This window comes from Oncorhynchus keta, chromosome 4 (genome assembly GCF_023373465.1).
Source record: "Oncorhynchus keta strain PuntledgeMale-10-30-2019 chromosome 4, Oket_V2, whole genome shotgun sequence".
In the NCBI taxonomy this organism is placed as follows: domain Eukaryota; kingdom Metazoa; phylum Chordata; class Actinopteri; order Salmoniformes; family Salmonidae; genus Oncorhynchus; species Oncorhynchus keta.
Genome location: NC_068424.1, coordinates 5,048,495 through 5,064,902, shown reverse-complemented (window position 1 = coordinate 5,064,902; position 16,408 = coordinate 5,048,495).

The window sequence follows — 16,408 nt, the reverse complement described above, 5'->3', positions numbered from 1 at the left end:
ACGATCAATGAGTGAAGAGGTGTGGAGTCAGGATGTTCCATCAATAGAGCTGGAAGACAGAACCCCTGTCTGTAACGATCAATGAGTGAATAGGTGTGGAGTCAGGATGTTCAGGATGTTCCATGAATAGAGCTGGAAGACAGAACCCCTGTCTGTAAGGCTCAATGAGTGAATAGGTGTGGAGTCAGGATGTTCTATCAATAGAGCTGGAAGACAGAACCCCTGTCTGTAACGATCAATGAGTGAATAGGTGTGGAGTCAGGATGTTCCATCAATAGAGCTGGAATACAGAACCCCTGTCTGTAACGATCAATGAGTGAATAGGTGTGGAGTCAGGATGTTCTATCAATAGAGCTGGAAGACAGAACCCCTGTCTGTAAGGCTCAATGAGTGAATAGGTGTGGAGTCAGGATGTTCTATCAATAGAGCTGGAAGACAGAACCCCTGTCTGTAAGGCTCAATGAGTGAATAGGTGTGGAGTCAGGATGTTCTATCAATAGAGCTGGAAGACAGAACCCCTGTCTGTAACGATCAATGAGTGAATAGGTGTGGAGTCAGGATGTTCTATCAATAGAGCTGGAAGACAGAACCCCTGTCTGTAACGCTCAATGAGTGAATAGGAGTGGAGTCAGGGTGTTCAGGATGTTCCATGAATAGAGCTGGAAGACAGAACCCCTGTCTGTAACGCTCAATGAGTGAATAGGTGTGGAGGCGCAGAGAGCAAAGGATGTGGGAAAACACACGCTTTAATGTCCAAAATCAAAAGAACAAGATAGTTATACCCAACACAGGCGTAACTATAAAAACAAAATAGTACCCTTAGGTAAAATACCAGGACAGCGAGAAAACCCAACAAAACACTAACACCTCTCAGACATACAGAAGAACAAGCCCGCACAAACAGAAGCGGGCTAAACGAACTTAAATAACCCCACCCTAACAACCAAACAATGAACAGGTGAAACCAATTAGACAAAACCAAACGAACACGGAACAAAGGATCGGTGGCAGCTAGTAGACCGGCGACGACGACTGCCGAGCGCCGCCCGAACAGGAAGGGGAGCCACCCGAACGTGAAGGGGAGCCACCCGAACAGGAAGGGGAGCCACCCGAACAGGAAGGGGAGCCACCCGAACAGGAAGGGGAGCCACCCGAACGGGAAGGGGAGCCACCCGAACAGGAAGGGGAGCCACCCGAACAGGAAGGGGAGCCACCCGAACAGGAAGGGGAGCCACCCGAACAGGAAGGGGAGCCACCCGAACAGGAAGGGGAGCCACCCGAACAGGAAGGGGAGCCACCTTCGGTAATATTCGTGACACCACTTGTGAACAGAGTCCTCCATTCCTTGCCACACGCACGTCAAACAGTCAGACTACTCATCATAGACCAGAGGCGGTTGGTGCCGTTTAAGATGAGGGAGGACGATAATTGTTTTTATGAGCATGGCTTTATTTCTATTACAGCATATTGGATAACTGTCAATCATATTCCGTTCACTCAGCTCAATGTGACATTGATAGGATCAACGTTTGGCTCCTTCATGATATTAACATTTCATAAGGTTTCTAAAACCTAGCCTATGAATGAAGGTTTACAATGTAGGAGCACAGGTCAAGAAACATCAATACCGCCTTACACACTTGTGCCTGCATCTAGCTGATCTGGGGCGTAGTCATTTGTCCAACAATTGCAAAAGAGAGTTTTTATTCGGACAAATGAATATATGTTTATACCCATTTCATTCTTTTTGCTTCTGTTTAAGAAACGTATTTCAACAGAATCAAAGGACTGAATACACCCACCCCCCCCCTGATGGCACACAAACACAGTTCACTTTCATAACAGCCACGTTGTATTCCTTCTCGCATCTACGCCTTCTCCTCCTCTCACCTTTTACCTCCGCTTGTGGACTTCAGTGCACAGCACATCAGCTGTCTGTGATCAGGCAAATAAAAAACTTTCCAAGCCAAACCCTTCCTATTATATCCGCTAACCGCTACTCACAGCCTTCATCGTTGTCACCATATTAGCTAACATCAAGTCAACATAGCTACTAGAAATAAGACTTTAGTAAACCTGCGGACTGAAAACATTTGGCATGGGTCCCCAGATCCTCAAAAAGTTCTACAGTTGCACCATCGAGAGCATCCTGGCTGGTAGCATCACCACCTGGTAGGGAAACTGCTTGGCATCCGACCATAAGGCGCTACAGAAGTAGAACGTACAGCCCAGTACATCACTGGGGCCAAGCTTCCTGCCATCCAGGACCTATATATTACGCAGTGCAAAGAGGAAGGCCCCAAAAAATTGTCAAAGACTCCAGTCTGTTTTCTCTGCTGCCACACGGCAAGCGGTACCGGAGCATCAAGTCTAGGTCCAAAAGGCTCCTTAACAGCCTCTACCCCCAAGCCATAAGACAGCTGAACAATTAATCAAATGGCCACCCTGTCTATTTGCATTTGAACACCCCCCCCCCCTTTTGGTTTTACACCACCACCACCACCACCACCACCACCACCACCACCACCACCACCACCACCACCACCACCACCACCACCACCACCACCACCACCACCACTGCCTCTCTCTGTTATCATCTATGCATAGTCACTTTAATAACTCTACCGACATGTACATATTAGCTCAACTAACCAGTGCCCCCACACATTGACTCTGTACCGGTACCCCCCTGTATATTGTCTCACTATTCTTATTTTACTGCTCCTCTTTAATTACTTGTTACATTTATTTATTTATTTATTTATTTATTCTTGTTCACATATTATTTTTAACTGCATTGTTGTATAATTCAATTCATTCATTCCTCTTCCTCCTCCGCAGAGCCTACATATACACTATCGAGAAGTAGCCATCACATCTCAACAAACAGACACCACACCAAAAGTGTGACCAACCACATAAATCATGTTAGACTCTCATCCCTGTTTTAGGCAATGTCCCAAAATGTTTAATAATGCATAGTGGTTCCCATAGGGGTTCCCAAAGGAGTTCCCATAGGGGTCCTCAAGGGGGTTCCCCATAGGGGTTCTCAAGGGGGTTCCCCATAGGGGTTCTCAAGGGGGTTCCCCATAGGGGTTCCCATAATGGTTCCCCATAGAGGTTCTCATAGTGGTCCTCATAGGGGTTCCCATAGGGGTTCTCAAGGGGGTTCCCCATAGGGGTTCTCAAGGGGGTTCCCCATAGGGGTTCTCAAGAGGGTTCCCCATAGGGGTTCTCAAGGGGGTTCCCCATAGGGGTTCCCAAAGGGGTTCCCATAGGGGTTCTCAAGGGGGTTCCCCATAGGGATTCTCAAGGGGGTTCCCCATAGGGGTTGCCATAATGGTTCCTCATAGTGGTTCCCATAGGGGTTCCCAAAGGGGTTCCCATAATGGTTCCCCATAGAGGTTCTCATAGTGGTTCCCATAGGGGTTTCCAAAGGGGTTCTTAAGGGGGTTCCCCATAGGGGTTCCCATAATGGTTCCCCATAGAGGTTCCCATAGGGCACTGGTCAAAAGTAATGCACTAACGTACAGAGAATAGGGAGCCATTTAGGATTTAAACACAGTTTATTGGAGATTATTCCAGCATGCTCAAATTGTCAGTAAAAAAAAAACAGCACAGATTACATAACAGTGTCTGCATCCCAAATGTCAGTTGATTCCCAGAGCCCTGTGGGCCAGGGTCAAAAGTAAAGCACTTTAACAGAAACACATTTGAGACTCAACTTTTCTCTTTCTGAGGTGCAACCCTGGAGAGGTCAGAGAGTTTTGCCCGAGTGTTTTCTCTCCAATTAGATGGAAGTGAATTATTTTCTTATTACCGTGTCCGCTGCCAGGAGCCAGAGATACACAGCACAATAAAGTACAAGGCCCTTCCCAAACGGCAGCTTATTTCCCTTTATAGTGAGCTACATTTGACCAGAGCCAATAGGCTCTAATCATTAAGCTAAGGTGCCATTTGGGAAGTACACACTATCTAGTGCTGCAGGGGGGGTATTAGTCATATCATATGCTGTTATATACAATAATGAATACACAGACCAACCAACTAAACAGAAGGTCATCATCTAACACAACCTTACTACACATAACATGGTGCGTGCTGCAAGAATGGATTACTGGACCATGTCTCAAATGTACATAGTGCACACACAGTAGTGCCCTATGGGCCGTGGTCTATTCCCTACATAGTGCAAAGAGAGTCGACCAGAATCAGCCAGCTCTAAACAGAAGCTGAGACTTTTGGGGGGAATAAGGTGCCATTTGGGACACATGTTATGACTCAGTATAATTACGGGAACCAACAAACTGTCGGTCTAATTGTACATTCACAAACCACATGACTAATATTCCCGAGTGAATGTAGCTCTCATCTCACGAGTCAAGGTGGAAAACATGTTGCATGTGAGTGAGAGAGGGTTTATCAGCTATGAAATTAGCATATACCCTGTATCAGCTATGAAATTAGCATATACCCTGTATCAGCTATGAAATTAGCATATACCCTGTATTAGTTGACTGAAATTAGCATATACCCTGTATTAGCTGACTGAAATTATCAGGTACCCTATATTAGTTGACTGAAATTAGCATATACCCTGTATTAGCTGACTGAAATTATCAGGTACCCTATATTAGTTGACTGAAATTAGCATATACCCTGTATTAGCTGACTGAAATTAGCATATACCCTATATTAGTTGACTGAAATTAGCATATACCCTATATTAGTTGACTGAAATTAGAATTTACCCTGTATTAGCTGACTGAAATGATCAGGTACCCTATATTAGTTGACTGAAATTAGCATATACCCTGTATTAGCTGACTGAAATTAGCATTTACCCTGTATTAGCTGACTGAAATTAGCATATACCCTGTATTAGCTGACTGAAATTATCAGGTACCCTATATTAGTTGACTGAAATTAGCATATACCCTGTATTAGCTGACTGAAATTATCAGGTACCCTATATTAGTTGACTGAAATTAGCATATACCCTATATTAGTTGACTGAAATTAGCATATACCCTATATTAGTTGACTGAAATTAGCATATACCCTGTATTAGTTGACTGAAATGATCAGGTACCCTATATTAGTTGACTGAAATTAGCATTTACCCTATATTAGTTGACTGAAATTAGCATTTACCCTATATTAGTTGACTGAAATTAGCATTTACCCTATATTAGTTGACTGAAATTAGCATTTACCCTATATTAGTTGACTGAAATTAGCATTTACCCTATATTAGTTGACTGAAATTAGCATTTACCCTATATTAGTTGACTGAAATTAGCATTTACCCTATATTAGTTGACTGAAATTAGCATATACCCTATATTAGTTGACTGAAATTAGCAAATACCCTATATTAGTACCCTGTATTAGTTGACTGAAATTAGCTGTGTATCCCTAGTTGGAGGACTTGGTAGAAAACATACACATACTGCCCCCAGCCATAAGAAGTTTAGGAAGTAACGGAATTACACAAATTAGATTTTAAGAAGTCACACCTGTTAATTAAAATGCATTCCAGGTGACTACCTCAAGAAGCTGGTTGAGAGAATGCCAAGTATGTGCAAAACTGTCATCAAGATAAAGCGTGCCTACTTGAAGAATCTAAAATATATTTTGATTTGTTTAACAGTTTTATGGTTACTACATGGTTCCATATGAGTTATTTCATAGTTTTGATGTCTTCACTATTATTCTACAATGTAGAAAATAGTAAAAAATTATGAAAAAACCCTTGAATGAGTAGGTGTTCTAAACTCTTTCACTAGCAGTGGGTGGCAGGGTATCCTAGTGGTTAGAGTGTTGGACTAGTAACTGGAAGGTAGGTTCATGCTCTACAACATCCGCAGAGTACGACCCTGCCTCACACAGGAAGCGGCGCAGGTCCTAATCCAGGCACTTGTCATCTCCCGTCTTGATTACTGCAACTCGCTGTTGGCTGGGCTCCCTGCCTGTGCCATTAAACCCCTACAACTCATCCAGAACGCCGCAGCCCGTCTGGTGTTCAACCTTCCCAAGTTCTCTCACGTCACCCCGCTCCTCCGCTCTCTCCACTGGCTTCCAGTTGAAGCTCGCATCCGCTACAAGACCATGGTGCTTGCCTACGGAGCTGTGAGGGGAACGGCACCTCAGTACCTCCAGGCTCTGATCAGGCCCTACACCCAAACAAGGGCACTGCGTTCATCCACCTCTGGCCTGCTCACCTCCCTACCACTGAGGAAGTACAGTTCCCGCTCAGCCCAGTCAAAACTGTTCGCTGCTCTGGCCCCCAATGGTGGAACAAACTCCCTCACGACGCCAGGACAGCGGAGTCAATCACCACCTTCCGGAGACACCTGAAACCCCACCTCTTCAAGGAATACCTAGGATAGGGTAAGTAATCCTTCTCACCCCCCTAAAAAGATTTAGATGCACTATTGTAAGTGGCTGTTCCACTGGATGTCACAAGGTGAATGCACCAATTTGTAAGTCGCTCTGGATAAGAGCGTCTGCTAAATGACTTAAATGTAATGTAAATGTAAGGTTGCAAGTTCAAACCCCCGAGCTGAAAAGGTACAAATCTGTCGTTCTGCCCCTGAACAGGCAGTTAACCCACTGTTCCTAGGCCGTCATAGAAAATAAGAATTTGTTTTGAATTTGGTTAAATAAAGGTAAAATAGTGGATATAATAGTAGTGGCTATACATACAGTACCTAGGTGTATCCAAACTATTGACTGGTACTGGGACCAAAAGGACCAAAAATCTAATTGCATTTCTGGTGATCCGGCTGATAACGCTAGTCTTTACCTGACACCTGGTCAGAAGTAGTTTACTGAACAGGGTGCATTTTGGGATGCAGCCATTGTATAGATTTTTGTAATTGGATCTTCTGGTAAAACTCAATGCTCTTAAATGTACTGTAAGGTGCAGTGTTGAAAGAGAAGAGCAGCAGCAACATATCTAACATCACTTATCAGGAGGAAACAGGAATGAAATCTGCGGGGGTGAACAGGTGTGTGTGTGTGTGTGTGTGTGTGTGTGTGTGTGTGTGTGTGTGTGTGTGTGTGTGTAACTGTGTGTGACTGTGTGACTGTGTGAACGCGGAGGTGACAGGAATCAACGTGGCTGACAGTACTCTGGGGCTGCATACTAATGGTAACATATTCCCATTATAGTGCAAAACGTTAAGCCCTGGTCAAAAGTTGTGCACAACATAAAGAAGAGGGTAGAATTTGGGACGAATGAGGTGTTTCAGTGAAGGACGCTGGTGTCTGTGTGTGTGTTGTTCTGGTGGATTGGGGGAGACAAGACACGACTGATGACGGGTGGAAGGACAGCTAAAAATAGATCTGGTGCCTGGTGTCACGGCCCTGTTTCCCCCCTACAGCCTGGTGTCACGGCCCTGTTTCCTTGTTAATTTGTGGAATTTATTTTCTTATTATTAATTCGTTTGAGCTAATCAGTTGTGTTGTGACATGGTGGGAGGGTATACAGAAGATAGCCCTATTTGGTAAAAGACAAATTCCATATTTTGGCAAGAACAGCTCAAATAACCAAAGAGAAACAACATTCCATCATTACTTTAAGACATGAAGGTCGGTCAATGCTGAACATTTCAAGAACTTTGAAGGTTTCTTCAAGTGCAGTAGCAAAAATACATCAAGCGCTATGATGGCTCTCATGAGGACCGCCACAGGAAAGGAAGACCCAGAATTACCTCTGCTGCAGAGGATAAGTTCATTAGTTACCAGCCTCAGAAATTGCAGCCCAAATAAATGCGGGTGAACGGATGATCTCTGCATGTGTGGTTCCCTCCGTGAAGCATGGAGGAGGAGGTGTGATATTATGGAGGTGCTTTGCTGGTGACACTGCTGGTGACACTGACAATGCCAAGAGTGTGCGAGGCTGTCATCAAGGCAAAGGGTGGCTACTTGAAGAATCTAAAATATAGTCCCAAAGCCACTCCTGCATTGTCTTGGCTGTGTTCTTATGGTTGTTGTCCTGTTGGAAGGTGAACCTTCGTCCCAGTCTGGGGTTGTGGTGCCAGGTTTCCTCCAGACATGACGCTTGGCATTTAGGCCAAGGAGTTCAATCTTGGTTTCATCAGACCAGAGAATCTTGTTCTCATGATCTGAGAGTTCTATAGGTGCCTTTAGGGAAACTCCAGGTGGGTTGTCATGTGCCTTTTCACCCCTTTATTTAACCAGGTAAGGCTAGTTGAGAACACCTTTATTTAACCAGGTAGGCTAATTGAGAACACCTTTATTTAACCAGGTAAGCTAGTTGAGAACAAATTCTCATTTACAACTGCGACCTGGCCAAGGTAAAGCAAGGTAGTGAGACAGAAACAACAACATAGAGTTACACATGGAATAAACAAGCTAACAGTCAATAACACAATAGAAAAAAACAAAGTCTCTATACAGTGTGTGCAAATGGAGTGAGGAGGTAAGGCAATAAATAGGCCACAGTAGCGAAGTAATTAGAGATTAACAATGGAAGGATAGATGAGCAGATGATGATGTGCAAGTAGTGATACTGGTGAGCAAAAGAGCAGAAAAGTAAATAAAAACAATATGGGGATGAGGTATGTAGATTGGGTGGGTTTTTTACAGATGGACTATGTACAGCTGCAGCGATCGGTTAGCTGCTCAGATAGCTGATGTATAATGTTAGAGAGGGAATTGTCTCCAGCTTCAGCGATTTTTGCAATTCGTTCCAGTCACTGGAAGTAGAGAACTGGAAGGAAAGACAGCCAAAGGAGGTGATGGCTTTGGGGACGAACAGTGAGATATACCTGCTGGAGCGCGTGCTTCGGGTGAGTGCTGTTATCGTGACCAGTGAGCTGAGGTATGGCCTAGCATAGACCTATAGATGACATGGAGCCAGGGGGTCTGGCAACGAATATGTAGCGATAGATTTGTAGTTGTTCACATATTCTAGGTCAGAACCGCCCAGAGTAGTGATGCTGGTCGGCCGGGCGGGCAGGTGCTGGCAGTGAACGGTTGAAAAGCATGCATTTGGTTTTTCTAGCATTTAAGAGCAGTTGGAGGCCACGGAAGGAGTGTTGTGTGGCATTGAAGCTCGTTTGGAGGTTAGTTAACACAGTGTCCAAAGAAGGGCCAGATGTATACAGAATGGTGTCGTCTGCATAGAGGTGGATCAGGGAATAACTCGCAGCAAGAGTGACAACATTGATATATAAAGAGAAAAGAGTTTTGACACACTGAACTCTGTCTGCGAAGTAGTTGGGGAACCAGGCGAGGCAGTCATTTGAGAAACCAAGGCTTTTGAGTCTGGCGATAAGAATGCAGTGATTGACACAGTCAAAAGCCTTGACCAGGTCGATGAATACAACTCCACAGTACTGTCTTTTATCGATGGCCGTTATGATATCGCTTAGGACCTTGAGCGTGGCTGAGGTGCACCCGTGACCAGCTCGGAAACCGGATTGCACAGTGGAGAAGGTACGGTCGGATTCAAAATGGTCAGGGATCTTTTAATTAACTTGGCTTTCAAAGACTTTAGAAAGGCAGGGCAGGATGGATATAGGTCTGTAACAGTTTGGGTCTAGAGTGTCACCCCCTTTGAAGAGGGGGATGACTGCGGCAGCTTTCCAATCTTTAGGGATCTTGGGCGATATGAAAGAGAGGTTGAACAGGCTGGTTATAGGGGTTGCAACAATGGCGGTGGATAGTTTTAGAAAGAGAGGGTCCAGATTGTCTTGCCCAGCTGATTTGTACGGGTCTAGGTTTTGCAGCTCTTTCAGAACATCTGCTATCTGGATTTGGGTGAAGGACAAGCTGGGGAGGCTCAGGCAAGTAGCTGCTGGGGGAGCGGAGCTGTTGGCCGGGGTTGGGGTAGCCAAAAGTAAAGCATGGCCAGCCGTAGAGAAATGTTCGATTATCATGGATTTATTGATGGTGACCGTGTTACCTAGCCTCAGTGCAGTGGGCAGCTGGGAGGAGGTGCTCTTGTTCTCCATGGACATTGCAGTGTCCCAAAAGTTTTTGGAGTTAGAGCTACAGGATTAAAATGTCTGTTTGAAAAAACTAGCCTTTGCTTTCCTGACTGACTGCGTGTATTGTTTCCTGACTTCCCTGAACAGTTGCATATCGCGGGGACTATTCAATGCTATTGCAGTACACCACAGGAAGTTTTTCTCCTGGTCAAGGGCAGTCAGGTCTGGAGTGAACCAAGGGCTGGCTATATCTGTTCTTATTTCTACATGTTTTAAAGGGGCATGTTTATTTAAGATGGTGAGGAAAATACTTTTTTAAAGAACGACCAGGGATCCTCGACTGACCGGATGAGGTCAATATCCTTCCAGGATACCTGGGCCAGGTCGATTAGAAAGGCCTGCCCGCAGAAGTGTTTTAGGGAGCGTTTGACAGTGATGAGAGGTGGTCATTTGACCGCGGACCCATAGCGGATGCAGGCAACGAGGCAGTGATCACTAAGATCCTGATTGAAAACAGCAGAGGTGTATTTAGTCATGACAGGTCTCCTAACCAGACCCCCCTGTATGTGTGGGTCCCCCTGGGTCTCCTAACCAGACCCCCCTGTATGTGTGGGTCCCCCTGTATGTTTGGGTCCCCCTGGGTCTCCTAACCAGACCCCCCTGTATGTGTGGGTCCCCCTGGGTCTCCTAACCAGACCCCCCTGTATGTGTGGGTCCCCCTGTATGTGTGGGTCCCCCTGTATGTGTGGGTCCCCCTGGGTCTCCTAATCAGACCCCCCTGTATGTGTGGGTCCCCCTGGGTCTCCTAACCAGACCCCCCTGTATGTGTGGGTCCCCCTGGGTCTCCTAACCAGACCCCCTGTATGTGTGGGTCCCCCTGTATGTGTGGATCCCCCTGTATGTGTGGGTCCCCCTGGGTCTCCTAACCAGACCCCCTGTATTTGTGGGTCCCCCTGTATGTGTGGGTCCCCCTGTATGTGTGGGTCCCCCTGGGTCTCCTAACCAGACCCCCCTGTAGGAGGAATAACTCAACCTACCGGCTTATTCTGTTTAATTAACAACTTTTATAAACATTGTGTTTTACCAAAGCAAACTGGGTTACCAAGACTACCAAACGTCTCTCGGTTCATCTCTGTTTTTGGAGGGGTGGAGAGAGATTGTACATATTTAGTAGCTTGAGTTTCATGGGGCATGTGTGTGTGGGCTGTTGCCTTAGCAACGGTGGTTGTAGCATCACAGAGAAGTAACACTTTGGCGTTTAGAACCAAGTGGCTGTGCCAGGCAGACTGGAGAGAGATGGTGCCTGTTGGCCATGCCAGGCAGACTGGAGAGAGATGGTGCCTGTTGGCCGTGCCAGGCAGACTGGAGGGAGATGGTTGTCTGTTGGCCGTGCCAGGCAGACTGGAGGGAGATGGTCGCCTGTTGGCCGTGCCAGGCAGACTCATTGCGAGCTCACAGAACAGGGCTCCGGGCAGCCGAGCGGAAATGGAGGAAAACTCGCCTCCCTGCGGACCTGGCATCCTTTCACTCCCTCCTCTCTACATTTTCCTCCTCTGTCTCTGCTGCTAAAGCCACTTTCTACCATTCTATATTCCAAGCATCTGCCTCTAACCCTAGGAAGCTCTTTGCCACCTTCTCCTCCCTCCTGAATCCCCCCCCCTCCTCCCTCTCTGCAGATGACTTCGTCAACCATTTTGAAAAGAAGGTCGACGACATCCGATCCTCGTTTGCTAAGTCAAACGACACCGCTGGTTCTGCTCACACTGCCCTACACTATGCTCTGACCTCTTTCTCCCTCTCTCTCCAGATGAAATCTCGCGTCTTTGTGACGGCCGGCCGCCCAACAACCTGCCCGCTTGACCCTATCCCCTCCTCTCTTCTCCAGACCATTTCCGGAGACCTTCTCCCTTACCTCACCTCGCTCATCAACTCATCCCTGACCGCTGGCTACGTCCCTTCCGTCTTCAAGAGAGCGAGAGTTGCACCCCTTCTGAAAAAACCTACACTCGATCCCTCCGATGTCAACAACTACAGACCAGTATCCCTTCTCTCTTTTCTCTCCAAAACTCTTGAGCGTGCCGTCCTTGGCCAGCTCTACCGCTATCTCTCTCAGAATGACCTTCTTGATCCAAATCAGTCAGGTTTCAAGACTAGTCATTCAACTGAGACTGCTCTTCTCTGTATCACGGAGGCGCTCCGCACTGCTAAAGCTAACTCTCTCTCCTCTGCTCTCATCCTTCTAGACCTATCGGCTGCCTTCGATACTGTGAACCATCAGATCCTCCTCTCCACCCTCTCCGAGTTGGGCATCTCCGGCGCGGCCCACGCTTGGATTGCGTCCTACCTGACAGGTCGCTCCTACCAGGTGGCGTGGCGAGAATCTGTCTCCTCACCACGCGCTCTCACCACTGGTGTCCCCCAGGGCTCTGTTCTAGGCCCTCTCTTATTCTCGCTATACACCAAGTCACTTGGCTCTGTCATAACCTCACATGGTCTCTCCTATCATTGCTATGCAGACGACACACAATTAATCTTCTCCTTTCCCCCTTCTGATGACCAGGTGGCGAATCGCATCTCTGCATGTCTGGCAGACATATCAGTGTGGATGTCGGATCACCACCTCAAGCTGAACCTCAGCAAGACGGAGCTCCTCTTCCTCCCGGGGAAGGACTGCCCGTTCCATGATCTCGCCATCACGGTTGACAACTCCATTGTGTCCTCCTCCCAGAGCGCTAAGAACCTTGGCGTGATCCTGGACAACACCCTGTCGTTCTCAACTAACATCAAGGCGGTGTCCCGTTCCTGTAGGTTCATGCTCTACAACATCCGCAGAGTACGACCCTGCCTCACACAGGAAGCGGCGCAGGTCCTAATCCAGGCACTTGTCATCTCCCGTCTTGATTACTGCAACTCGCTGTTGGCTGGGCTCCCTGCCTGTGCCATTAAACCCCTACAACTCATCCAGAACGCCGCAGCCCTTCTGGTGTTCAACCTTCCCAAGTTCTCTCACGTCACCCCGCTCCTCCGCTCTCTCCACTGGCTTCCAGTTGAAGCTCGCATCCGCTACAAGACCATGGTGCTTGCCTACGGAGCTGTGAGGGGAACGGCACCTCAGTACCTCCAGGCTCTGATCAGGCCCTACACCCAAACAAGGGCACTGCGTTCATCCACCTCTGGCCTGCTCGCCTCCCTACCACTGAGGAAGTACAGTTCCCGCTCAGCCCAGTCAAAACTGTTCGCTGCTCTGGCCCCCAATGGTGGAACAAACTCCTCACGATGCCAGGACAGCGGAGTCAATCACCACCTTTCGGAGACACCTGAAACCCCACCTCTTCAAGGAATACCTAGGATAGGGTAAGTAATCCTTCTCACCCCCCTAAAAAGATTTAGATGCACTATTGTAAAGTGGCTGTTCCACTGGATGTCATAAGGTGTATGCACCAATTTGTAAGTCGCTCTGGATAAGAGCGTCTGCTAAATGACTTAAATGTAAATGTAAATGTAGATGGTTGCCTGTTGGCCGTGCCAGGCAGACTGGAGGGAGATGGTTGCCTGTTGGCCGTGCCAGGCAGACTGGAGGGAGATGGTGCCTGTTGGCCGTGCCAGGCAGACTGGAGGGAGATGGTGCCTGTTGGCCGTGCCAGGCAGACTGGAGGGAGATGGTTGTCTGTTGGCCGTGCCAGGCAGACTGGAGAGAGATGGTGCCTGTTGGCCGTGCCAGGCAGACTGGAGAGAGATGGTTGTCTGTTGGCTGTGCCAGGCAGACTGGAGGGAGATGGTGCCTGTTGGCCGTGCCAGGCAGACTGGAGGGAGATGGTTGCCTGTTGGCCGTGCCAGGCAGACTGGAGGGAGATGGTGCCTGTTGGCCGTGCCAGGCAGACTGGAGGGAGATGGTGCCTGTTGGCTGTGCCAGGCAGACTGGAGAGAGATGGTGCCTGTTGGCCGTGCCAGGCAGACTGGAGGGAGATGGTTGCCTGTTGGCCGTGCCAGGCAGACTGGAGGGAGATGGTGCCTGTTGGCCGTGCCAGGCAGACTGGAGCGAGATGGTTGCCTGTTGGCCGTGCCAGGCAGACTGGAGAGAGATGGTGCCTGTTGGCCGTGCCAGGCAGACTGGAGAGAGATGGTTGTCTGTTGGCCGTGCCAGGCAGACTGGAGAGAGATGGTGCTTGTTGGCCGTGCCAGGCAGACTGGAGAGAGATGGTGCTTGTTGGCCGTGCCAGGCAGACTGGAGAGAGATGGTTGTCTGTTGGCCGTGCCAGGCAGACTGGAGAGAGATGGTTGTCTGTTGGCCGTGCCAGGCAGACTGGAGAGAGATTGTTGTCTGTTGGCCGTGCCAGGCAGACTGGAGGGAGATGGTGCCTGTTGGCTGTGCCAGGCAGACTGGAGAGAGATTATGCCTGTTGGCCGTGCCAGGCAGACTGGAGAGAGATGGTGCCTGTTGGCCGTGCCAGGCAGACTGGAGAGAGATGGTTGTCTGTTGGCCGTGCCAGGCAGACTGGAGAGAGATGGTTGTCTGTTGGCCATGCCAGGCAGACTGGAGAGAGATGGTGCCTGTTGGCCATGCCAGGCAGACTGGAGAGAGATGGTGCCTGTTGGCCGTGCCAGGCAGACTGGAGAGAGATGGTTGTCTGTTGGCCGTGCCAGGCAGACTGGAGAGAGATGGTTGTCTGTTGGCCGTGCCAGGCAGACTGGAGAGAGATGGTGCCTGTTGGCCGTGCCAGGCAGACTGGAGAGATGGTTGTCTGTTGGCCGTGCCAGGCAGACTGGAGAGAGATGGTTGTCTGTTGGCCGTGCCAGGCAGACTGGAGAGAGATGGTGCTTGTTGGCCGTGCCAGGCAGACTGGAGAGAGATGGTTGTCTGTTGGCCGTGCCAGGCAGACTGGAGAGAGATGGTTGTCTGTTGGCCGTGCCAGGCAGACTGGAGAGAGATGGTCGTCTTTATTGTCCCATTGGGCCTAAAGTCCATGTCCCCATCATATGTGTTCAATCATATAGGTTCCATCATATAGGTTCCGTCGTAGAGGTTCCATCATATAGGTTCCATCATATAGGTTCAATCATATAAGTTCCATCATAGAGGTTCCGTCGTAGAGGTTGCATCATATAGGTTCCATCATATAGGTTCCATCATATAGGTTCCATCATAGAGGTTCCATCATATAGGTTCCATCATATAGGTTCCATCATAGAGGTTCCGTCGTAGAGGTTCCATCATATAGGTTCCATCATATAGGTTCAATCATATAGGTTCCATCATAGAGGTTCCATCATAGAGGTTCCATCATAGAGGTTCCATCATAGAGGTTCCGTCGTAGAGGTTCCATCATATAGGTTCAATCATATAGGTTCCATCATAGAGGTTCCATCATAGAGGTTCCGTCGTAGAGGTTCCATCATAGAGGTTCCATCATATAGGTTCCATCATATAGGTTCCATCATAGAGGTTCCATCATATAGGTTCCATCATATAGGTTTCATCATATAGGTTCCATCATATAGGTTCCATCATATAGGTTCCATCATAGAGGTTCCATCATAGAGGTTCCATCATATAGGTTCCATCATAGAGGTTCCATCATAGAGGTTCCATCATATAGGTTGCATCATATAGGTTCCATCATATAGGTTCCATCATATAGGTTCCATCATAGAGGTTCCATCATATAGGTTCCATCATAGAGGTTCCATCATAGAGGTTCCATCATATAGGTTCCATCATAGAGGTTCCATCATAGAGGTTCCATCATATAGGTTCCATCATATAGGTTCAATCATATAGGTTCCATCATATAGGTTCCATCATAGAGGTTCCATCATATAGGTTCCATCATAGAGGTTCCATCATATAGGTTCCATCATATACATGCAAAAATCAGTTATTAACCAACATGACAAAAACCTAATCATGTAATTGATAGTTTATTGATTTAAATCCATATGGCATCTTATTGGGCTCCCAAGTGGCACAGCGGTTTAAGTTACAGCAATGCAGTGCAAGAGGTGTTGCTGCAGTCCCTGGTTCAAATCCTGGCTGTATCACATCCAGCCGTGATTGGGAGTCCCATAGGGTGGCACATTTTTAGCCCAGCATCGTCGGGGTTTGGGGAGGATTTGGCCGGGGTAGACCGTCATTCTCAATAAGAATTTGTTCTCTGACTTGCCTAGTTAAATAAATAAATACAAATATATATTATTCCTTGTATTGTGCACTAGTTTTACTAGCACCTTGTGGGCCCATGTAAAAAATAGTATACTCACGGCCTTACAGAGGCTGTGTTAACCCCCTTTAACCTTTGGAGACAGCCTGGGTGGCATGCTGTCAACCAGAAGATTTACCTCGGCCGGGTAGTTCTCTCTCTCTCTCTCTCTCTCTCTCTCACTCTCACTCTCCTGGATCTCCTCTCTCTCTCTCTCTCTCTCTTTCGCTCTCACTCTCCTGGATCTCC